We start from the raw sequence: 24,535 nt of genomic DNA on the forward strand, positions 1-24,535 counted from the left end.
ACATTCCCAGTAATCCTAAAGCCAGCACCCTGCCAGGCAGCCTTTCCTTGCCCAGGAGAGACTGGGAGGCAGGAAGGAGGAGGCTGAGTTTGTGAGTTACTGAGTATGTTTTCTATCTTCTGCTTCATCACAGTACCATATGGGAAAATGGATGAAGAAAATAAACCAGCCCAAACTGTCTCACATGTATAGAAAAATGAAACCTGGTAAGAGAGAGAAGGAAAAAAGGAATTAGAGCAAAAATTTGATCTGTCTACAATGTTGCAGACTTACCACACCCCAGTTTCCATGGCCCCAAATTCTTTCAGTTGTTCATCCCCCACCTGTTTTACTCTCCTTTCCACCTCCTCTCTGTGAGATTGCACCTTCCATTTGTTCTTGAAATCGGTTAACAGTTAATTTATTCCCTGGCATTAGCACTCCCCCTGGGGACTTACCATTGATTGGCCTTTTAATCTAGTTGTTAAAATTCTCCCAATTCTCACTGACACGGAGCAGTTTCAATTTGTGTGTTTTAAAGTGTTGGCAGGGTCATTTGGAAAGTGAAGTTTGCGTACCTACTTTGTAGAACCAGGATGTACCCAACTATTGATTTGCTATGTGACTGTGGGTTTGTGCAGAGAAGGGAAAAGGTACTTGAAACAATTGCCAAGTCCACTCGAATTCTGGGCTCCATCTGTTTGCCACACCTCACAACACAATGAGAACACGCTTCCTAACCTTTGCAAATGTTATTGCAAATGGCATAAGTTTGGGACAGGAACCAAAGGAGTGACATCTCTAAGATGTGTAGATGAGTCTTCAGGAATCTCAGATCTGCTGCCCTGTTTCCCTGGATCACCATTTGTATAGCTTTACAAATTCTTGTCACTAGACATAGGACTTAATAACCAAGGAGGCTTTGATAGGGTCGTGGTCAGTTAAAAAAGTTGTATTGTACCTTTTGTTTCCTTTCCTCAAGTTAATTTGTATTTTATGCTACTATTCAGAAAAAGAAATTTCAGAGTGTGAGAATAAGGCACAATTTTGAAGTGATTTTATTAAAGTGTTTTACATTTATGAAAACATTACTAAACGTTCATTTTTTTAAAAAAAGCTCACTATTCACATTTCTTAAATTCTCATTTACTTTCTACAGTTTTGTAATAAGATTCCTCACCCATTAAAATCTTTCTTTGGAGAGCCAAGTTATGGTTAAAAGGTTTGTGTAGAAATAGTACTTTTTATTTATTTGTGTTATATTTGTGTTTGTTTGAAGGATTTTACTCTTCTTTGAGAAATCAAAATGTTTGCCTTTGGTAGAGAATATATGTATTAATAAAATCTCCTCAAATAATGTAAAATTATGCTTTCTACATTTGTCTTTCCTATTAAGATTGTCCAGAGGATGAGGACTGACTACGATTCACAGGGGAGCCTCCATAACTTAGCACAGAGCTTGTCCCATGTTGGATTCTCTGAAAATATTTGACACTGAATTAGTTGCCTGTGTGGTGAGATGCGTGCATTCTGCGGTAGAATGCGGTCATGAAATATCCCACGGACTGAAGGGACAAATCCAAAATGGAATGACTTAAATTGCTGAGCAGCTCAGCCTCTTAGGGTGCATTCCATGGGGTCCTGGTGGTGACTGTGGAAGTGATTTCGGGTAGCAGGCCCCCACTGGCAGGCAAGCAGCAAAGCAGCTAGTGCGTGCACTTAGTTTGCCCTCCTGTTGGGTTTCATTTTCATTTTCAATCAGTTTATAGCACTTAGAATGCAGTGATCTCACAACAAAAATGTAGACTCTGAGGTTTCTTGACAACTCAGCAGAACTCACCTGACTAGCCCTCGTGGCAGCCTTCAGCCAGAGCTGGGTAGTAGCTGTTCCTTATAGGTGGGCACGCACTCTAGATTTTATTGCTGTCTGGTGTGAAGGGAACACGTTGTGGGATGCGTGCCATGTGGGATGAATATTTAGAGCTCTGCAAATTGGTGTAGCATGTGGAGGAATCTGTGCCCTGTGGTCAGACAGATCCCTTCGAACTGGCTATGAAAAAACAGAACTAGGGAAAACCTGGGGCTTGGACCGGCTGCCAAACCCCAGGTCCTGGGTGGAATGCAGAGGGAGTAGTAGAGACATCCCGGGGCGTGGCTGCAGAAAGGACCACAGCATCAGTGGGGAGTCTTTGCAGCACACGTGTAACACAAGGGGGCTGAGCCTAGAGATGGTAAATGCAGATTAGGAAGGATTGAAGCAGATGCTGGGATGAGATGCGATTAGCTGTCCTACAGATTTACGAGGTAAACATCGCTGAGGGAAGTGGAGCTGGAGCTGGGAGATGTTGGGGTAGCTGTCAGAATGCAATGTAGGGCTCACCCTTGTGAAGGCAAGAGGGAAAGATAGAGAGAGGGAAGGAAAGAGGAAGTGAGTAAGGAAGAAAGTTTGACAAGGTTAACCTTGGGCCACAGCTGCTTGTCTGAAGGGTCCCACATCTCCCACAGTGGCCCTGCCTTAGAATCCCTGCCATGCTCAGTCACTGGCTTGGAGCAGACTGTGGGAAGTGTGGCCTCGGTATAGGTGTAGTGAGGAATTTTGGAGAACAGTAGTCAGGGCCATGGGTTGACTGTGCTCTCCACCATTGGAAATCTGAGAGGTTTGTTCTCCTGGCTGCCTCAGTTTGTGCCTTGTGCCTTAGAGACCTCTTTCTCCACTCAAGTGTAAGGAGCAGCACCTCCCTGGTTTCTCTGGGCTGCCCGTCTTGAAAGAGAAATGTAAAGAGGAAGGTTAGTGGAAAAATGATATCCCTTCCTCACTGCTGTTAGTCTGGGGTCTCTAGCGGGTCTCCCTCCTACACTGTCTATTCCTTAGTTACCACCTCGCTGGATCTTCCCAGCTTGCCTAATGATGTGACTCATGTACCCTGCTCTCTCCTGGGGGGCCAGAAACCATGGCAGCCGTGCCCTTCTCAGCCTGGGATTGCTGCACGCGCTGTTCAGATTTACGGCAGGGTAAGGACGCACCAGGAGGCACCCAGGGGATCGAAGAGGTTTCACCTGCCTCTGCCCTGCCTTCCTTGTGTGAAAACAGCCCTGCCTTTTCCTGCTAATTGGGGTCAATTAGCCCTGCCAGTGTGCCATTCTTTTTGGTCCTTGGGCACAAAGAGTCCAAGGTGCCCTGGTAGCAGCTGTCATTTGTAGTTCAGTGGGACCTTGCCATGCCCCTTGGCAAGAATGTGCCCTATTGGGAGCCAGGACCTCCCACCGTGTAGAGCCCAGGGTTTTGTGGATGGGAAGCACACAACCCCCTCTGATGGGCCGCTGGGAGGCACAATGAGAAGGGCTGCTCCTCCTTCCACACCTTGGTCTTTGGGCCCGTGTGTTCTTCCTGTTTGGGGCACATTGCCATGGGGGGGGCGGGGCTCTGACAGTGTGTGTGCAGAAGCCAGCTGATTCTGGGCAGTGCCTTGTGTTATACAACACCTGATCCCATGGTCTTGGGTCCAATCTTGCATCTCTTTTCTGTGAAGTGGGCCCCAGGCAGATGCTAAACTGTGCAGGCTCTCATGCCTGTGGACCAGACATTTCACAAAGCCGCAGGTAACAGTGCTGACTGAGCTCTGCCTACGAGTGCCTTCATAACTGGGCATGTCCAGTAGAACCATAACAGGTGGTTCTGGTGTCATGGCTGTTTGTTACCCTGTGAGCAAGCATTCTCTCTTTAGCAGGGCTTGGTGACATGCCAAGGGCTCTTTCTCTACTGAGAGTGGTATGGACCTTCTAGGTGCCTATTTTGAGATTCTCCCACTGGTCCTTGTCATAAGCTCTATGCTGCCTTGCAGGTACCAATAAAGTAGTTAAATTATATCCTGTGAGAAGTAGGGACCAGTGGTAGTTCCCAACTCTAGAGCTACATTATTAGATCTCTGTTTTAGGAAACCTTAGTGCAGAAAGAATGATAAGAAAAGAAACAGTGAAACCAGTTTAGAAGCTACTGCAGTAGTCCCAGTAAAAATTAACCTTCTGAACTGATGTTTAGGGCAGAGGCATGATGAAGAAGAAGGGGCTGATATGAAAACTATGTAGAAAGTAGGATTATTAAAATAGGAGGAAATTGAATGTTAGGAGGAAAAACTTCCCAAAAACAATTTTGAGATCTGCTGAGTAACCAGAAAGGATTTCATGTGTTGAATTTTTGATGTTGTATTTTAGAGTAAAGAGTTCCCAAGGACCATACTTCTAAAAGAAACTTGAACTGTACTGAGCCAGAAATGTTAATGAGCTATATTCTAAAAGAAACTTGAACTGTGATGAGCCAGAAATGTTAATGGGCTATATTTAATCAGCCGGATCTTGAACTGAACCCCAAGGTTAATTTTTATTGAATTAATTTATTCTAAAAATACCGAGGTAGGATAAACCAGAAATATATGGAACCAGAATATCAATTCTTATTTTCATTTGTTTTGTCTTCTCCAACCACAGAACCTAGAATAGTATCCAATACATTAGACACAGTAAATATTTATCAAATGAATGAATTCTCCCAAATCTGTCAATAATTAATCTAGAATTTGTGATGCATTTTTGCTGTGAGCATTGAGTTACTCCTGGGAGATGTTGAACTTACAGTGTAATAAATATTAGAGGAGAAATTCCTTGATCATAAGTCTTGTAAGTGAGACACTGGTTGTTTTAAGTTACGCACAACTCAGAACTTTCCTGATTTTGCTTGGACTTGATCTTTTTGGATTTATCAAATCCTATGGCAGAAAGGGACCAAGAGAGATCCTCTTTTTTCCCTCTTGATTACAAGCAGGGGGGAATAAGGATTCCTGGACAATACTTATCACTTTCTGACACAATTTCAGGGGAAGAGAAACCCTCAGCATTTTTACTTGTTGAAACAGTGCAAGCCAAGTTCTTAGTGTTTCCTTTTCCCCCATATATAGGAATTTCTCCTAAGGAAATAGTGGGGAATAGACTGTATGATGTACAGTAGTATCAAGGATGCTAGTCACAGCATTACTTAGAATACAGAAATTTGGAACCATCTGAAATGGGTAATAATAAGGGTTTGAAATGGGGGGATGGGCATAGCCCTTTAAAACTACCTACCTTTCTATATGTAAGGATAAGATTTTTGTTTGTGTTTTTCAAGACCGAGTCTTACTTTTTTGCCCTTGGTAGAGTGCTGTGGCATCATAGTTCACAAGAATTTCAAACTTTGGGGCTGAAGGGATCCTCTCGTCTCAGCCTTCCAAGTAGCTAGGACTATAGGTGCCTGCCACAACGCCTGGCTATTTTTAGAGAAGGGGTCTCACTCTTGCTCAGGCTGATCTCGAACTCCTGAGCTCAAAAGAGCCACCTGCCTCGGCCTCCCAGAGTGCTGGGATTATAGGCTTGAGCTACTACGCCCAGCAAGATAAGATTTTATAGTGAAGGCAAACTGGGTGAGACAGAAACCAGCTCCCAACTATAGTATAAAGACTTCTTTCCTAATTCTCTCAAGACTGCACTCCCCAGTCCCTTCACAATCTTCCTGTTGACTTTAAGGACTTGAGAAGAAGCTAGTGAGGCAGGGAAGGCCTGGAAAGTGAATCTCCTGGAGCCTGGGTTCCCCGCTGCCTCTTTTTCTTCCCCTTCTTCCTGGGGTACCCAGTGTCCACATGCTTTTGTTACATTTCTTAAAGCTGAAATGACCACCTTTCCCTAAAAGGACACATTCTTAGCATGTCCAGGATACACTCGAAAAACCAGCTTTCTTTTAAAGGCAGTTCTTTTATTTACCCTAACTTCTAAAAAACTGAAGCCTGGCGTGCAATGCCTGTGTACAAAGCCAGACTTCTCCAATTCAAATTTTAACTCTGCCACTTTCTGCCTGACTGGCAGTTGACCTATCTCTTTTCTTCCTTAGTTTGCTTATCTGTAAAAATAGGGATTGAATATAATAACCTTCCTTATGGGGTAACTGACAGAATCAAATGTAAACCGTGTAGAGTGATTCCTGTCATGCAATAAGGTAACATTTTCAGTCCTCAACTACAAAAGGAAGGTGAGGGTAGAGTGTTTCTTTATGATTCTCCTCAAAGCATGATGTTCATTTCCTCTTTATCACCTTATACTGATGGTTAGTCCAGAGTGCCTCCCATAGAAGCTGCGTAGTGTTTGCTGATTTAACTAATGTTAATGTGTCCAACTGGGTAGAAATCACTGTATCTCATCCTAGTCTGAACTGGTTTTAAGGTCACAGCTCTAAATGACTGGATTTCATTCATTTACCATTAATTCAGAAATCCACTATACTGGTCAATGTCCACATGTGGCCATTTAACTTAAATTTCAATTAAATGCAATTAAATTCAGCTCTGCCATCACACTTTCTGAGGTGCCAAATTGGATGGCACCGACACAGAACATTTCCATTGTTGCAGGAAGTCCTATGGGGCAATGCTGACTTAGACCTTTTATTTTGCTGCCTTTGTGATAGAATCATTGTAGCATTGATCCTTACTTCCTGCTATGGTCTGTTCACAGACAGGCAGGCGGGAAACTTCAGATCCCCATAAGCATAAAAACAGAGGTTGGAGCAATCGGTCATTTCATATCAAATCGCAGTCCTTTTGAGACCTTCAATCGAGTTTCTTTAGCTCGTGTAGGAGAATTCTCTAGTACATGTATGTGTACTCAGGTGGTCTTTTTTTTTCTTTCCACCTATGTGGAAAAAGACCTTGGAGGGTACAACATAACTACATAAATTGTATGGTTTTGATACTGGAGCTATGTTATCCTAACTTTACAAGAGTGAAATCAGGACCAACGTATCATTACCTTTCCTGTTTATTCCTGACCACATCGCTTATTTTTGTTCCCTTTTGCCTAATTTCTACTCTGCCTACTTTCATTCTATGAATAACATCAGAACAAGTGACCGGAAAGTCAGGAAACATAGACTATTTTGCTACCTTTAGAGAGGAGGTCACTTAATCAAGGCTCACCTCTCACAAGCAGAGTTACTCCCTACCCCAATGGCAGTGCAGGGTCCCAGTGAACTGTAGATGGGGAACTTGAACTGAAGGGAAGTTTGGTTCAAATTCACCTGGCAAATCCTGTGTACAAAAGTCTTTTTCTTCCTATCGCCATTCCAGGCTGCCTCTGAAAACATTGTGTGTTTTCTTTCTTAAACATTCACCCATCCCCCTGGCTACATTTAAAGTAATGGTTGTGAGTGTGTATTTGTCCCCGGAGAGGCCTCAAGACATTGTCTCTTTTGTTGTCATAAAAATTGAGTGTACTGGTCGGAAAGGTAGAGTGTACTTCACCCTGGAGCATTTCAAGGGCAACTTGGGACAATCACTTCAAAAGGGTAAAAAAAACACTTTAGGGAAGTCATTACCAAAGAAGTGAAGAGAATCCTTTCATGTTTAGGGCCAGAGAATTGTAGACACTAGGAAGGTTGCAGTGGGGGATTTATATATAGATCAGGACCTGCCACTTCCTTACCCCGAAGACTCTGAAAAGCCTTGGGCAGGACATAGAGGAGGCCTAGTGGAACAAGTTACAGGCTGATTATGTTCAGGTGTTAATAGTCCCTTAATTTTGTGGTGTGGGGAACTTTTCAGTACGATTTGCCAGGGTCTGTGGATGAACAGAATGCATTTGAGGCTGTTTTTTTCCACCGTACCTTGCAGAAATACAATAAAGTTTCCCAAACTTTGCAACAAATTGGAATCACCTGTAGTGTTTTTAAAATCCTAATACCAGGGCTGCGCCTGTGGCTCAGTGAGTAGGGCTCCAGCTCCATATACTGAGGGTGGTGGGTTCAAACCCGGCCCCGGCCAAACTGCAACAACAAAAAAAATAGCCAGGTTTTGTGGCGGGCACCTGTGGTCCCAGCTACTTGGGAGGCTGAGGCAAGAGAATCGCCTAAGCCCAGGAGTTGGAGGTTGCTGTGAGCTGTGATGCCACAGTACTCTACCCAGGGCAACAAAGTGAGACTTTGTCTCTAAAAAAAACAAAAAAAAGTCCTAATACAAGTTCACACCCCATACCAATGAAATGATGCATGAGGGTCCTCATCGGTAATTGTTAAGGATCCCCATGTGATTCTAATGTGTAGCAAAGTTGGAAACCTCTTCCCCTTTTGACACCTCTTTCTCTTTCATTTTCCCTCTTTCCTTTCATCATCTCTTCCCCTGCTCCTAACCTTTCCCAGTTTCCCCTTAACTATGGTTCCCCATCTTCCTGGGAAGTACCGTGAAGCCCTCATTCTGCCTTGACCTGAATAAAAACAACAGGTTGCCAACTCAAGGGGGTCTTCAATGATCCCTTCCCTCCAGCCTGAGACACAGTCCAGGTCTGTATGTTCTTAGTGCCCACAGATGGCCTCACACTCCTAGCTGGGTCTGGGTCTTCACCTCCATATGAAATTGCATTGTTCTCAGGACACTTTATTCCTCTTAGGTCAGAGCTTTCCAAAGTGGCATCTGCTGGCTTGAGTCCACAGATGTCTGCTTGCCCTTTAAGAGATTTAAAAACAGGGCAGCTGCCTGTGGCTCAGTTGAGTAGGGCACCAGCCCCATATACCAAGGGTGGTGGGTTCGAACCCAGTCCCAGCCAAAACTGCAACAAAAAATTAGCTGGGCATTGTGTCAGGCACCTGTAGTCCCAGCTACTCGGGAGGCTGAGGCAGGAGAATCACCTAAGCTCAAGATCTGGAGGTGGATGTGAGTTGTGACGCTACAGCACTCTACCGAGGGCGACCAAGTGACACTCTGTAAAAAAAAAAACAGAGAGAGAGAGATTTCAAAACATATGCTGTGCTTTCATTTCTTGGTGTCCCAGTTTCCTCATCTATAAAAAGGATTAATAATAATTACCCCTACTACATCAGGGCATTGTGGGGATTACACAAAGCACTTAGAGAGGGCCTTGCTGACACTGGATAGAGCCAAATGGAATTGCCATTTTTGTAGATCAAAAAGATGGAATAGTGGCAGCTTTATTCTGTCCAGCCCTGTAGTAAGTGCTCGATAAATGTTAATCCTTGCTGTTATTTTCTGCTTTATTCGATTAGTATATTTGATTTAAATATGTATTTTATTTATATTTGGTGATTTTTAGTTAGCTTTAAAGCAATACCTGGGCTTTAAGCTTAAGGAGCTTACTCCTCATTTCTTGCCTGTATATACTTCATAGCATCATGATTAGTATTAATTAGTTAACTGAGATTGGGAGAGGGTCTGTCTGCAAAACTTTGTTTTTTCCTTTTGGGAAAAAGCACTTTTTCAAATTTATGAAATCTTGCCCTAGACCAGGGGTTCTCAACTTACTTAATGCCATGGTTCTCATTAGTTGGTTCTCAACCTTCCTAATGCCATGACCCTTTAATACAGTTCATCACTGCCCTAGACCTTCCTTAATCTGCCTCACTTAATTCACCCACCCTGTGTTTTGATCCTTGGCACAAGATGCTGATCTGAGCTTGAGCTCAGCTAGAAAGTTTGGCAGGCAAATCCAAGCTTTTGCTTTCTCATAAAAGAACTTGGCACTCCATAGTGCCTTTTGGAAGGCCTTTGAAAGGTCCTTTCTGGACTGGAAGGCAGTGTTCCTGGACAGTGTCATGACCCAGAGGAGTAAGTGGGTGTCTTTCTAGACAATGTCTTAAGGCCTCTTTAGGGACATTTTGAGAATTATTAGCTAGCAAGCACATGCCAGGCATTGTTCAAAGTGTGTTACCTCCTTTACTACTCCTAAGAATCCTATAAGCTAAGGGTATAATTTCTCCACTTTGCAGATGAGGAAACTGAGGCACAGGGAGGTTAAGAAAGCCATCCAGTAGCAATCAGGGGTCTAGGCTGGGCTGGCCAGCTCCAGAGTCCATGCTCTTGGGACGGCACCACACCGCTTTCCATGCTTTATCTTATTTTTCCTTCACTACAATTGAAGAGGCCCTGAACTCTGGAGCCCAGCAGTTAATGCTCTGGCTCTTGTTCTGTTGCCTGGGGACTTCGAGTGGTTCCTGGCCAGGGTGCTGGTGGCTGTTGGGTGTGGCTGCCTTGCTGCCCTTAGAGGACTTCCTTTCCAGTGCCAGGCCTCAGCCCTGTGTAGGGGGTAAGATGAAGTGGTTTCTCTGTGCCACCTAAGAATTATCTGAAAAGCACTTGTTGTCTAGGCAGGCCCTGGCTCCAAACCTCCATTGCCTCAGGGCCCCTAGCACTTTCTCCACTTTGTGTGGTCCTGGGAAATCTGCCCACAGGCAGTGCTGGAGGACACTAGGAGAGCCTGGGGTTACCTGGCTAATCGCTTTCTCCAGCTCTGGTTCCACTTGCCTGATTTTGAGGAGGCCTGCCTTTGTTGACAGGCCGTCTCCCCTTTCCATGAAAATACAATGACAGCATGTATTTGTATTTGTTAACCTAACATCTCTCAAACAAAAGCAAAAATTATGAATTTTATGATTATTACTAATCATAAAAATTGCTTTTGTATCATTCTGTCCAGTGGGGGCTGATCTAGGTTTTAGAGTAGAGCTTTTCTTAAGGAAAAGAATACAAAATTACACCATAAAATGAGGGACAGGGCCGTGGCAGAGGCCCATGCAGGCAGGTACCCTGAAGCTTATTCTTTTCTAATTCTGTGCTATATCTGTCTCTAGTAAAGGTGCTTTTGAATTTTTTCTTATTCATTTATTTATTTGAAGAATTGCATCTATTTATAGCATGATGTTTTGAAACATGTAGACATTGCAGATTAAGTTAGGCTGATTATCTTATCCTTCACCTTATATACTTAACATTTTCTGTGGTGAGGTCATTTAAAATTTACTCTCTTAGCAATTTTAAGTATACAATACGCTATTGTTATATAGTTACCTAGCTATACAGTAGATCCCCAGAACTTATTTCTCCTGTCCAAATGAAACGTAGTACCCTGTGACCAACATCCCTCAATTGCCCCTCCTCTCTCAGCAGCCCCTGGCAACCACCACTGTACTATCTGCCTCTGCATTCCACGGTTGCATTCCACGGGTTGGGAATCTAGAGAGCTCATGCAGTGCTTGTCTGTTCTGAGCCTAGCTTATTTCACTTGGCGTGGTGTCCTTCAGACTCATACATGTCATTGCAAATAATCTTAACATCTTCTTTCTAATCCCTCCTATTTCTAGTGTTCTATTACCAGTATACGCACTGGGCTACTGGAATGAACCTAGAAGTTTGTCTTTATATACTTCTTTATAGAATGTAATGGATCCTGGGTTGGTTTGGTAGCTGGAGAGGAATACCAGGACAGATAACCACCTGCCTCCATGGGCAAGGAGGCACAGGGTGATCCCAGGGCAGCTGGAGGAGCAGCTGCAGGAGCAGCTGGCCTGGACCACCAGCCCCAGCCTTCTCTCTCTTCCATACTAGAGGGCAGCTGCACCTCAGGTAGGACAAGAAATCAAAGATCAGGTTGACCTGAGCTTTCAATAAAGGGGGGTTTTCTTAAAGTCACCTCCCCGGACTATTTGAATTTTAAAAGAATACATTTACGAATTTCAGTACATTTCTGGTTGGTGATGATATTATATCATGAATGATGATGTCTATATCAGGAAGGGAGAAGTCTGATAGGTAGGAAACAGATTTGGGGTAGATTTTAACCACCATTTAAATCACCAAAACTAGGTGACTGCCTGTTCTCTCTGTTGGAGGTAAGCAAGGTTTAAAGTTGAGAATGCGTCTGCTGCCTGCAACCTTGCATGCTGGGAGGCAGGAAGACGTGCTCCACTGAGGCCAGCTGTGCACAGATCCCTAAATCATCTGGGCTTCAATTCTTTCAGGTATTAAAAAATATATATAGGATTTGAATAGGTTGTTGTTTCCCAAAACTATTCTCTGGAAAACTAGACTAGTTTAATAGACGTTTGCTTTAAAAAAACAAAAACAAAAAAACAAAACAAATTCTTTGGGAGGGCTGTCCCCTCGTATAAATGACTGTGGAGCAATGCGGGTTAAGCAAGGCTAAAGCATCCTCCCCATTGCAGTGCTTTTCAGAGTACTTACTAAGCTCGTGTTCATTGTGACTGTGAATGCACACTATCTCCCGTGGACACCTCTAAGCAGGTTTGATTGGCAAGAAGTGGGACACACTCATTTGTTGATCTAGTCCAACCCTAACAAGCTGTTGCTTAAAGACTTGAGAAGATTTCATGTCAACCTCTTAAGGTAACTTTCATCTCTCCACCTCCCATAAAATGCCACTTCTTCCTCTCAGTTCCTGTAGTATGAATGTCAGTGTCCACACAGCACACACCTCTGTTAGAGGAAGCAGTTACAGTATTATTATTCCTAGGGAGAATCAATTGATTCAGCAAATCTTCTGTCAGAGAACTTCTGTGTAGTTGATGCTGAGGTCTTACAGGGAAACCAGAGGGTGTCTATAAAATGTGTGCCCTTAAGGAGCTCATAATCTAGTAAGAAAAGGCAGTTATCTTAGCAGTTAGTTGTAATACAGGCTGGCAATAATGGTAATTAATGATGGCACGTGGTTTATTAATCTGCATGATGTCCCTACAGTGTAGATGTTATCAGTCCTATTTTAGACATGAGTAAAGAAAGAAAAACGATGTTGTCACATTCCTAATAGAAGTGTCAGAGCTGGGGCTTGAACCCAGATCTGTCAGCATGCAAAACCCATTGCTCTTACCACTATGAAACAAGGCCTCTAAATGCCATAAATAGATAGAAGCTAAAACAGGAGCAGAGAAAAGGGTTCCTAAATGATCTGATGGGAGGCTTTCTAAAGGAGGTGACATGTGAAGGGGACCTTAAGTAGAGAATGGAGGGTAAGTCACCCCGGCACTGAATGAGAAACAGTGTGGTGCATTAGAGACCGTGCATGATGGCTCTGTCCCTTGAGCTGGCAGGGGGCAACGATAGGCAGGCTCCAGATCATGGGGACCGTGTGGACTTCTCTGTCTACCCAGCACCAATGCTTCTCATTGCCACTGGAGCTCCTACCTACACTTACTCCAGGGTGTTGTTCTGAAGCCAGGACTGGGTCCCAGTTCCCAGCATCATCAGAGTCTGGAAAGCTTTAGTGTAGGCGTCCTCAAACTTTTTAAACAGGGGGCCAATTCACTGTCCCTCAGACCGTTGGAGGGCCGGACTATAGTTTAAAAAAAAAAAACAAAAACTATGAACAAATTCCTATGCACTCTGCACATATCTTATTTTGAAGTAAAAAAACAAAACGGGAACAAATACAATCACACCGCCTCATGTGGCCTGCAGGCCGCAGTTTGAGGACCCCTGCTTTAGTGGAATCACTTGAATCAGGAAGTCCTGGGCATTCCACAGCTAGCAAGTATCCCTCAGGCCATCTGTCATCCCTGTCTCTCTCATTTCTTCATTCTTCCAGAGAAGATGCCCTGGTTGGCAGCCTTCCTGGACTTCTTGCTGTTTTTTTTTTTTTTTTTGTAGAGACAGAGTCTCATTTTATCGCCCTTGGTAGAGTGCTGTGGCGTCACAGCTCACAACAACCTCCAGTTCCTGGGCTTAGGTGGGATTCTCTTGCCTCAGCCTCCCAAGTAGCTGGGACCATAGGCATCTGCCACAACACCCGGCTATTTTTTTTGTTGTTGTTGCAGTTTGGCCGGGTCTGGGCTTGAACCCGCCACCCTCAGTATATGGGGCCAGTGCCCTACTCACTGAGCCAAAGGCACCGCCCTTCTTGCTGAGTTTTATTGATAATGCCTTGCGATCTCCATCCTCAGAGGTCCTGGGTAGGGTGGATGCACTCAAGCTTCCTGCATTTCACAAGATGAGTCTTGGTTGTAAAGACAGCATGTCAACATCAAACTCTTGATTAAATGACTCAAAGATGTAACAATTCTTCCCTGTGTAGGAGGCAAGTCAACATTTCCTCCCATGTGCTGAGTGGCTTTGTGGGGACTTTTAAGAATAGCATTAATGATTTTGCTAACAGAGTTCAAGAATTTGGGAATTAAGCTGGAACTATTAATGATAACCTGTACAATAGATAATGTTATCTATGCCTGCCTCATAGAGGATGATGAATGGTAAGGGAGTGAACAGTAAAATAGAAAACAAGGAAGACAATTTTCTTATCCACAGAGGTACTTTTTTTTTCCCCTATGAAAGAAATAAATTTACATGCAAAAACACAAAATTTTTATTATCATGGACAACCCTCTTTTATGAACTCCTGCATCCTTTTCTGCTTGAATAAATACTATGTAAAATCTTATTATATTGCATTTGCTATAATAATAGACTTCTTTTTAATAATCATAATTTATGGAGACTTATAAATGAAGATAGTGCATTACAAAGGAAGAATTCCTACCTCAGTGATGCAGAATTGGGAGTTTATTCCACACGTTCCTTTCCCTTCAAACACAGGGTGAGAAAATTCTTCCTTTGTCTAAATAATTGTGCTAATTAGTTAAATGTGTTTGAAAAGTCGAGTTATAGGGTGGTGCCTGTGGCTCAAGGAGTAGGGTGCCGGTCCCATATGCCAGAGGTGGCGGGTTCAAACCTAGCCCCGGCCAAAATAAAAAAAAAAAAGAAAAGTCGAGTTATAGCTGAGTTTAACCTATATCTCAATATCCTTTCACCAAAATGAACCTGTGGTGATCTCTGAGGAGAGACCTGTCAGGAGACATGGTTTGTAGCTGAAGGTATTGGTTGCTCAGAGATTTGGAGGATGAGTGCGTGGGGAGATTTATTTATAAAACAAACTCTTTATCAAATGAGAAACATTGGTTGAGATTTACCAGTTGGCTGATAAGGAACTCAGTGGTTTGAAAATAGGGGTTTAGATATAGAGTTTTTATGTAAGCCATTGTTTTGAGATTGGCTATTTGCTTTTTTTTTTTTTTTTTTCCGTTTTCCTATAAGAAGGAAGAGTGTAGGCTGGCTCTCTCACCCTGTAAGAAATTCTGGAAGAGCTCTCCGCACCTTTCAAACTAGCAATGACAGCTCCTTCTTCAACTTGAATTATTTCAAAGGTCAAATGAAAACAACCCTCAAGATCTTTTGACAAAAACTTGGTCAGGATTCTTGGAACCATAGGCAAAACCCTACTCTATGCAAGGTAAGACGTAAGATTCACCATGAGCTGATTCTTCTCACCCTTGGGTGAGAATCAAGATTAGGCTAAATGCTTGTTAATAGTTTAAGGTGAACCATATTCTTCATATTCTCCAACCTCTCCTTGACAACTAGGGCAGTTGATTTAGCCTTTGAGTTGAGGAGGAGAACTTGTGTGAAGAGGAAGGCCCATGCTTTGTAAGTTGCGGTAAGAAGAATGAGCACCCTCCACTGTAAATAGCTCAAAAGAAAGCAGCATTTTTGCCATGAGCTGGGCTTCAGATGACACAAAGCAACGGAAGGAGCATTTCAGAAAGAGGTTAAAGAGGTCAGGGTTGCTTGTACATCTGGCTTTCAGACAGCCTGCCAGGGTTGTCAGGAAGGGCAGAGAGCACTTAACAATGTGGATGATTGTGGCAGTGCCTTAGGTACTGACTGGCAGGAGTGAAAGGGAAGGGTAACAGGCCTCAAAGCCTCAGACAGAAGGTGCATGCCAGCCCTCTAAAACCAAAGCAAAGTGTCCCAAAACACACGTAGTGTGCCCTGCCGTAACACTCGGTTTATATAGTCCAGATTATCTGTGGGTTCACGGCAGGCAGTGTCTGCTTTATAAAGGACTATTACTAGGACTTCATTCTTTGTTCTAAAGTTTTGAAAGCATTAGCACAGCGGTTCTCAACCTGTGGGTCACGACCCACAGGAACTGTATTAAAGGGCCGCGGCATTAGGAAGGTTGAGAACCACGACTAGCAGAAGAAGGGTGGATGCATCACTCTAAACACAGACGGCTACCTCTGTACAGTGCCAAGATAACTCTTCTTTGATCAAAAGATGGAAGGCGTATGCCTAATAATCTAATGTTGGATTTGGAACTAGGTTATATTGAATATAAGAACCAATCTGGTTGCAATTTAACCCGTGTATAACTATCATATTGTCTGAGTACATTTTTGTACTTTCACATTTTTTGGAATGTGTCTAGGATGAAAATTCCCAGAAAAAGCAAAACAAAACAAAACATGACATTCTTAAACATAGGTAAGAGTTTAGTAAAAGACAAAAACAAAAATTTCTCCAAATTGCTGCCCCCTCCCAAGTCCATAGCACATGGCAGTCTGTCACTGAAATGTGTCTGGTGTTCCAGCCCTGCCTGGGAGTTCTTTAACTTCATTCCTTTCTGGCCTTTTGCATTTGAAACATGCTTTCTGATCCGTTCTCAAGAACCCTCAGATTGATGGAAGATGCGAAGAAGCATACAGCCAAAAAGCAGAATAGCTTCCAGAGTAACTGCATCCTCTTAAAGTGTGAACATAGTCATGCACACGTAACGACATTTCTTCAAGGAGAGGCTGCATGTCCCATGGTGGCACTGTAAGGGTATAATGGCTATGCCCTTTACCTAGGTGTATAGTGGGCTGTATCATCTAAGGTTGTGTAAGTGCGTTTTCTATGATGTTTGCACAATGACAAAATCACCTAACGATGCATTTATCGGAGCATGTCCCTGTCGTTAAGTGATGCACAATAGTATATTGCTGGGCAGACTTGGCCAGACATCATTTATCCTTCAGGAATTGAAGCATTTTTGATCCAATTGACCTTTATATCGGCTTGGGGAGAGGGCGAAAGGGAGTTTTCCCTATAACTCTAGGCTTGCCTAGGGGCTACAGAAAGAGAAATGAACTTAAAAAAACAAAAACAATGGTTTGTATGCAAATAGATCCTCCATTCAGATTGGAAATGAGTATCTGTCTCCTTGTGGGCCTGGACATCTGTGTCTAGGAAGTCCCAAAGAGGCCATCTATGGCCAGTTAAAACCAACTTTAACCTTTTAGTTGATATACCTTAAAGAAGCATTAATGTAAAAAACATTTGTTTATGAAGGGAAACTTAAGCTGGTGGCTGGACCCTTTTGAAGATGCTTTTTGGGTCAGAGCCTGTGGTTGCAAAGGACAGAAAGCCAACTCTAACTACCTTGGGCAAAAGGGATATTTGTTGAATGGGTTTCTAAGGCTTCTGTAATAATTAAGGGAAGAATTAAAAATTGGCCAAAAAAGCAAGAGTTGAGCATAGTTGGGGGTTTCTCCCTCCCTGTTCTTCTTTCTCTGTTTCTCGTTCTGTCATCTCTTTCTTAGCCAGCAAGTTTCATTCTTTTCTTCCTCCTCCAAGTATCTTTTTGAGTGTCACACTTTCAAGGCTCCTGTACAAGAGAGGGCTGATTATCTTTTTCCAGTTCTAGTTTTAGAAATATCCATAGCCGGGCATTGTGGCAGGTGCTTGTAGTTTCAGCTACTTGGGAGGCTGAAGCAAGAGAATCACTTGAACCCAAGAGTTAGAGGTGGCTGTGAGCTGTGGCACCATGGCACTCTACTAAGGGTAACAGAAAAAAAAAACAAAAAAACAATTTTCAGAAAGACCACTGTTTGGCCTAGCTTGCATCAGATGTTTAACCCGGCCCACAGCAGTGACCATTAGTTTGGACCATGTGGAAACACAAAGCTCCCCAGGGGTGACACATGATTTGAGTCAGTAGAAGGCACATCCCCATGAGAAGGGGGACGTATAGAGCAGAATGGAGTCTAAATGCCCACCACAACTTTGTTTTCATTGTTTCAGACTTATATTTTGGTTTGAAAAGTGGTAATGAAGCAGTATTCCGTTTTTAGAGAAGAAAATAAATAACATTTCCACTTGTCATCAGGTAACATGTCAACAGGTAATATTTTCACCTCTGGCATTTGCAGAAATATTCACCTGAGCTCCCTTTTAGCTTTAATTTGCACTTTCAGGTCAAGGAGATGATTTCAAACTCTGTTATTGTTATTGTAGTGGACTTCTATGTGAATTTGCTATCCCAGCATGTAGTCCTTCATTTTTCTTTGGAAAACCAGTACCTCCCCCACTCTCAAACCATGTGATTTTGGTGGAGTTGACACTATGCTCTTGTTCTAGTTATGTGCTAATGATCCAGCTCTGAGCAATTGGAAAGCCAAATTCCTCTGACCAACTACTGGTCTGAGGATGGACCTCTGTCCACCATCTTTTCTGAAACATTTTGGAAAGGGACTTTTTGGGAATGCTTTTAGAGCTGCTAGTGTTCACAGTTTAGGAAGACTCATTGAGAAGTAAGGCACAAGAGGAGGGCATAGCTGAGGGATGGAGTTCCTGAAAAGGAGGTTGAAAGCCCCTCTGTGTCTAAATTATGTAGTTACGTGAGACAGTGCAGTTCTCCCTGCCCTCCCAGTGCCAGGTTTGGTTACAGCCTGTTTGATTTGGATTTCTGTACCTTGCAGCCAATGTGACCTGAAAGATGCAATTATCAAAATAAACAGAATTGTAATTTCTAGTTGGCTCCTTTCCTCACATTCAGATATCTATTACTGCTTTATAAATCACTACAGAACTTAGCAGCTGGAGGCAGTAACAATCATTTTATTATTGCTCATGGTTTCTGTGGGTCAAGAATGTGGGAAGAGGTTGCTGGGAGTATCTGTACAGTTGCGAGCAGACTGTGGCTGGAGCTGGAGTGGTAGGAAGGAGATTGGACTGGAGCAGTTGGGGGCTAGCTGAGCAGCTCTCTCTTCAGGAAGTCTCAGTAGCTCTCTGAGAGCTATTTGGGCTTCCTCACAGCATGGCAGTGGAATGCTTATATAGTGGCTCTGGGTTTCAGCACAGAGTTCCAGAGCACAAGGTGTAAGTTGCATCACCTTCTGTGACCTAACTTTGGAAATCACAGTGTCATTTGCACAATAGTCTGATTAACTTGGTCAATAGTAGTGCCCAGAATTAAAATGACAGGTTGTAGACCTCACATTTCAATGAAGACATGTCAAAGAATTTGCGGCCAAATTTAAAAAAAAATTTTTTTTTTTTGGAGACAGAATCTCACTATGTCATCCCTGGTAGAATGCCGTGGCATCACAGCTCACAGCAGCGTCAAACTCAACCTCCCAAGTTGCTGGGACTACAATGCCCAGCTATAAATTTTTAATTTTTAATGACATATTTTGAGCAATTTACAAATTGCAGGGAAGGTGCCTGTGGTCAGAATGGTATATCTAAGTAGACTTGATTTGTGGAAGATCTGCTGTTAGTTTATAGTTTATACATGTGGAAGCTGAATTAACCTTTGCAGGTTACTAAAGTACCAACAAGCCTACTCTATAAATATTGAAAATTAAATCAAGATTTTTCATGACCTTCCAGGCTTCTGAATCCCCTTTTGCTCTCCTATTAGGCATTTTAAAATTTGAGTTTGATGGCATTGGAACATTCAGATTTGTATTAATTCTCTGCTTCACAATTGTTTACATGGTGACTAAAGTACTAGAGTACTTAAAGTATTAAAGTTTTGTCACTTAGTATTTGGTTCTCAAGGGAATGTAACCTCCAGAAGTGTTTAATTTTCTTCCAGGGACCGGTTTAAGAAGTGGAAGTATCTCATTTTCTGGATTGTATATGAACTAGTAATTACAGTGCAGATTTGTAACATCTGACCTGGGTTACGGTTCTATCACTTTGCCTTTCTGGCTACTGTAGAAATCCTCATTTATGACCGAATACTCTCCATGGAGTGAAAATTTAGAGTGCAACTCTTTTCAACTTTTTCCCAAGTCCACTGGATCTCAAACTAACTTCCCCCCCCTCTTTTGAATGTAGCAATTAATCCATTAGAATAAAACCGGCAGTTGAGTAACTCATGCAAAGGTAATTTAGAGCACAAATTAAATCTGTCAGAGTGGTATTAGATTTGCAAAAGCTCATAAATAACAAATGAAAGGTCACGGAGCTGTGAAAATGAGAGTGTACTTCTCCACAAAGAGAACCACAGGCCAGGATGAGATCTGCACTGCATAGTCAAATAGAAGCATCATAAAATGGAAATATGATGTCTTTCTTAAATGTCTGGAACAGTCTGAAGGCACAGTGGACTCCCAGAAGAAGAAGTATAAAAATCCCGGAAAACACCTTTCCTATTATCTGGGCATGTCCAGCATCAGATCCATGAGTTCTGGGCGGGAAAGCTCCGTGGGCTACTGAGAATCTGGAAAGATGCATTCCCTCAGCACAGCCCATATTTCATAACGGTTAGGCTTATTGCATATTCATGTCATTCAGCTTTCATTTTTTAGTTCCTAGAAAATGCTAACAGACTGAGTGCTGCTTCATGATTTACTGCAGAAATATAAGCAGTCAGCAATATTAATAAACAGTCCTGCCCATCCTGTTTTTCTCATGGAAAATAGAGGTGGAAAAAATGGCCATAGTTACTACAAAGTAGGTAAGTTCTTTTACTGTGCATTGAATTTAAGTTTTCTTTTCTAGCACTACTGTGTTGGGCTTGATTTTTATAAGGGACCCAAATCCAGATTATAACTCATATCCAAAAAGCAATGTGTGGACTTCATCAGAATTGTAAACTTCCGTGGGTCAAAAGACACCATCAAAAAAGTGAAAAGACAACATAAAAGGGGAGAAAATATTTCTAAATCATTTACTGGAAAAGAGTCTAGAATCCAAAATACAGAAGAAACTCCTAGATTTCAACAATAAAAAGACAATAACCAATTAGAAAATGGGCAAAGGATTGAATAGACATTACTCCAAAGAAGATATGGGTTTACCAATGGCCAATATGCACATGAAAAGATGTTCGGCATAAGTGGTTAATTGGGAAATGCAAATCAAAACCACAGTGAGATGCACTTCACACTCTCTAGGGTAGCTATGACTTTTTAAAAAAGAAAGAAAATAAAAATAAGTGTTGGCAAGGATGTAGGTATTGGAACACTCATTCATTGTTGATAGGAAAGTAAACTGGTGCCTGTGCAGTGGAAAACTAGTCTGCAATTCCTCAAAAAGCTGAACATATAGTAACCAGAAATTCAGTCCTGCATATAGACCCAACAAAACCCAAAATGTATATCCACACAACACATGTACATAAATGTTAATAGCAGCATTATCCACAAAACCCAAAGCGTGGAAACCACCTGAATTTCCACCATCACCCGAATTTCTGATGAATGGATAACCAAATGCAGTATTTTCATAAATGAAATATCATTCAGTCATAAAAAGATGATGTGTTGATTAATGCTTACAATATGAATGAGCCTTCAAAACACTGTGGTAAGTGAGAGAAGCCAGACACAAAGGGCCACATGTTGTATAATTCCATTTACGTGACATGTTCTCACTAGGCAAATTCATAGAGACAGAAAGGAGTTTAGTGGTTGCCAAGGGACTAGGAGAAGAAGGAACTGGAGTGCATGCTAATGGGTACAGGATTTCTTTATGGAGTGATGGAAATATTCTGGACTAGATAATAGTGATGATGGTGCAATAGTATGAATACACCAAACCCACTGAATCGCACACTTTAAAACACTCTATTTTGCATTCACTATGTGAATCTTAATAAGATCTTTGTTTTGAAAATAAAAATAATAAATTCTAAAGAAAAAGACAACGTGGTGTTTACAAGACTTAATAACAAATGCATGAGGGTCCTACCTCAAGTGCATTCTCAGATTTCTGCGACAGGTGCCGTCTTTCCTTGTTTTGATCAGAGGTCCGTCCATGCTGGGCTGACCCGCCACTCTGGCTGCTGAAGTGTAGGGGAGGGAGTGAAGGAAACAAGACAGGAGAGAGCTAGGCAGGTGCATTCTCTGTCTTTTCTCCTTCCACAGACTACACATGTGCCGGTCTCTTCTTGAACCTCTGTCTGGAGGCATCTTATGAATTGGCGAGCAGCACAGTAGCCTGGGATTGCAATGCCTCCTGTTTCTGGCTTTGCTTCCCTCTTTTTCCTCTTTGCCCTCATTGTGTTGGGCTTGCATCGCCCAGTTCGGTGTTAGCACCTTCGTCATCAGCTCAGCTTCTGCTGCCACGAGCACCAAGACCAGGACACCAGGGAAGGACATGGTGGGAGGGGGCGGGAGAATGTCCTTTCTCATACTGAATCCATTACTTTAGAAAACATATGGACAGGCGGCACCTGTGGCTCAATGAGTAGGGTGCCGGCCCCATATGCCGAGGGTGGCGGGTTCAAACCCAGCCCCGGCCAAACTGCAACAAAAAAAAAAATAGCCGGGCATTGTGGCGGGCGCCTGTAGTCCCAGCTACTCGGGAGGCTGAGGCAAGAGAATCATGTAAGCCCAAGAGTTAGAGGTTGCTGTGAGCCGTGTGACACCACAGCACTCTAACCGAGGGCAGTACAGTGAGACTCTGTACAAAAAAAAGAAAAAGAAAACATATGGACATTTTTGAGGATATATTTATTGGCTTTAGGGGAAAATCTGACTTATTTGTGCATGAAAAGGGACATTATTCTGTCAAACTCATTTCTTAAAGAACAATATTTTTAAAAATTTAACTTTTCTTTTTATAAAATGATACATGCTCATTAAAGTTTTTTGAACATGCCAATGAATGTTAAAACCTTCCCTAACTCCTACATTTACTGGGGCCGATCCTTCCAGTCCTTTTTCTGATCATTCATAAACCTGGAAAAGACATAGTTCGTTGTTTTTTTTCCAAGAAGGAACAATTTCACAAGTGAAAGTGTGGGGAGAATTAAGATTCAATTTAAGATTTATAGTTTAAAAAGTATTTGAATTCCCCCCAATTTGAAAACTTATACTAAAAATTCAGGCCTAAAGAAGATCACTTGTAACTGGGCTGTAATCCCAGCACTCTGGGAGGCCGAGGGGGGTGGATCACTTAAGCTCACAAGTTTGAGACCAGCCTGAGCAAAAATGAGACCCTGTCTCTAAAAACAGCCAGGCGTTGTGGTGGGCGCCTGTAGTCCCAAGCTACTCAGGAGGCTGAGACAAGAAGATCTCTTGAGCCCACGAGTTGGAGGTTGCTGTGAGCTATGATGCCATGGCACTTTACTGAGGGCAACAAAGTGAGAATGTGCCTCAAAAAAAAAAGAAAGAAAGAAAAAGAAAGGAAAAAAGAAAAAAGGGCTAGCCGGGGAGCATGTCTTGAGCCCCAGAATTTGTGGTTGCTGTGAGCAATGACACCACCCAGGTGTCATTAAAAAACACCAAAAATAAGCAGCTCACTTGCCCTTTCCTATAGTAAGTAGAGATGGATGGCTTGTGTATATTGAAGTGCATGAGTTGTTCGGACTCGTCACTGGAATGGCTGGATGAGTGTGCATGCACAGGCCGTGGGCCTCACAAGGAACACATGTGCTCCCTGACTGCCATCACCAGCTTTTATGTGAGTAAAATCTAATTAAAGCAGATATTAGGGACATGGGGTAGAACGGAGGCCGCCTAGGACAGCCTGAGGGTGGTATGGGGAGAGCATAGAACGGCAGCACCCACCTGTTTGTGTTACTGATGAGGGATGGCAGAGGGTCACCTGGGTCTATATGAGCCTCAGCCAGACAGAAGTGGTAGTGGGCGGGAAGTGCTCCTTGCCCCACTGGCTTTGTCCCTGCCTCAGTGGCCATGAGGCAGATATTGAGGTAGAAGAGACATCTGGGCTCTGATTTGTTATACTTAGTAGTCTTGTAAGATTGCTTTCTCTTTCTAACTTAAGGAAAGCGAGTTGGGTGTTGAACAATGTTATTGCGCTGTATTTACTTTTCACTTAGAAAACTACACTGATTGGCCCTGAATCAAGGCCAGCAGTTTGCTGAAGCTGTTGGTTTCAAGCAGAAGCCTAAAGAATTATCTTTCTATGGTCTGTTGGCCATTTCAGAACTTTGGAAATGTAATGGTCAATTCATTAGAAAGAAACAGTATGGGAAAAAAAAAAAAAGAAAACTACACAGATTCTAGACAAAACAATACAATAAAAACACTGGAAAGTACTACCTAGCATTCACTGTGCAACAGACACTGTTCAGTGCTATACAAACATGAACTTATTTAATCCCCATGATATGCTTTTGAGCTAGGTAGTATTATGTTGCCCATTTTGCAGATGAAAAAACTGGGGCACAAAGTGGTTAAGTAGCTGGTTCAAGGTTACATAGGAAGTAAGTGTTGGAGCTAGCTTTCCAACCCAGGTTGCTTTCCAACCAGCTTTCCAACCCAGCTAGCTTTCCAACCCAGCAGTCTAATGCTGAACCTCTGTATGTGACACACGTATATTCAACACATGCTGTGAAATGAATGCTTGTAGCCGCATAGCCGTGCTGCAAAGGTTGCAGTAAGGTTAATCTCCAGCGACATCAAGTGATGCACAATGCTTAGTACTGTGCAGAGAGAGACCTTTAAATCAATAACTGGAAGGGACATTGTGGTTGAGAAATGCTTTAATAAAAATGTGTCACTTGCAGTGTTTGATATATATGAAGCACTGACATTGACTCTGAGTCGCATATTTAAAAAAGAACTTAAATTGGCAACTGGTTGATATTTAATGTGAAATTATATCAAAATAAAACCAGATAGCTTTCCTCACCACCCATTCCATGAATAAAAAATCACTATGGA

At 42.6% G+C, this 24,535-nt stretch overlaps 1 protein-coding gene and 1 non-coding gene across 2 annotated transcripts in view; both read left to right on the forward strand.

Moving 5' to 3' along the window:
• Positions 1-24,535, forward strand: part of LYPD6 (LY6/PLAUR domain containing 6) — a 159,042-nt gene that overhangs the window by 92,409 nt on the left and 42,098 nt on the right. The gene's annotated exons all lie outside the window — the stretch shown is intronic.
• LOC128591058 (small nucleolar RNA SNORA2/SNORA34 family) lies at positions 23,702-23,838 on the forward strand. Its single transcript, XR_008381494.1, has one exon. It is a non-coding gene; the product is annotated as a small nucleolar RNA SNORA2/SNORA34 family (small nucleolar RNA).

This window comes from Nycticebus coucang, chromosome 7 (genome assembly GCF_027406575.1).
Source record: "Nycticebus coucang isolate mNycCou1 chromosome 7, mNycCou1.pri, whole genome shotgun sequence".
NCBI classification, from domain to species: domain Eukaryota; kingdom Metazoa; phylum Chordata; class Mammalia; order Primates; family Lorisidae; genus Nycticebus; species Nycticebus coucang.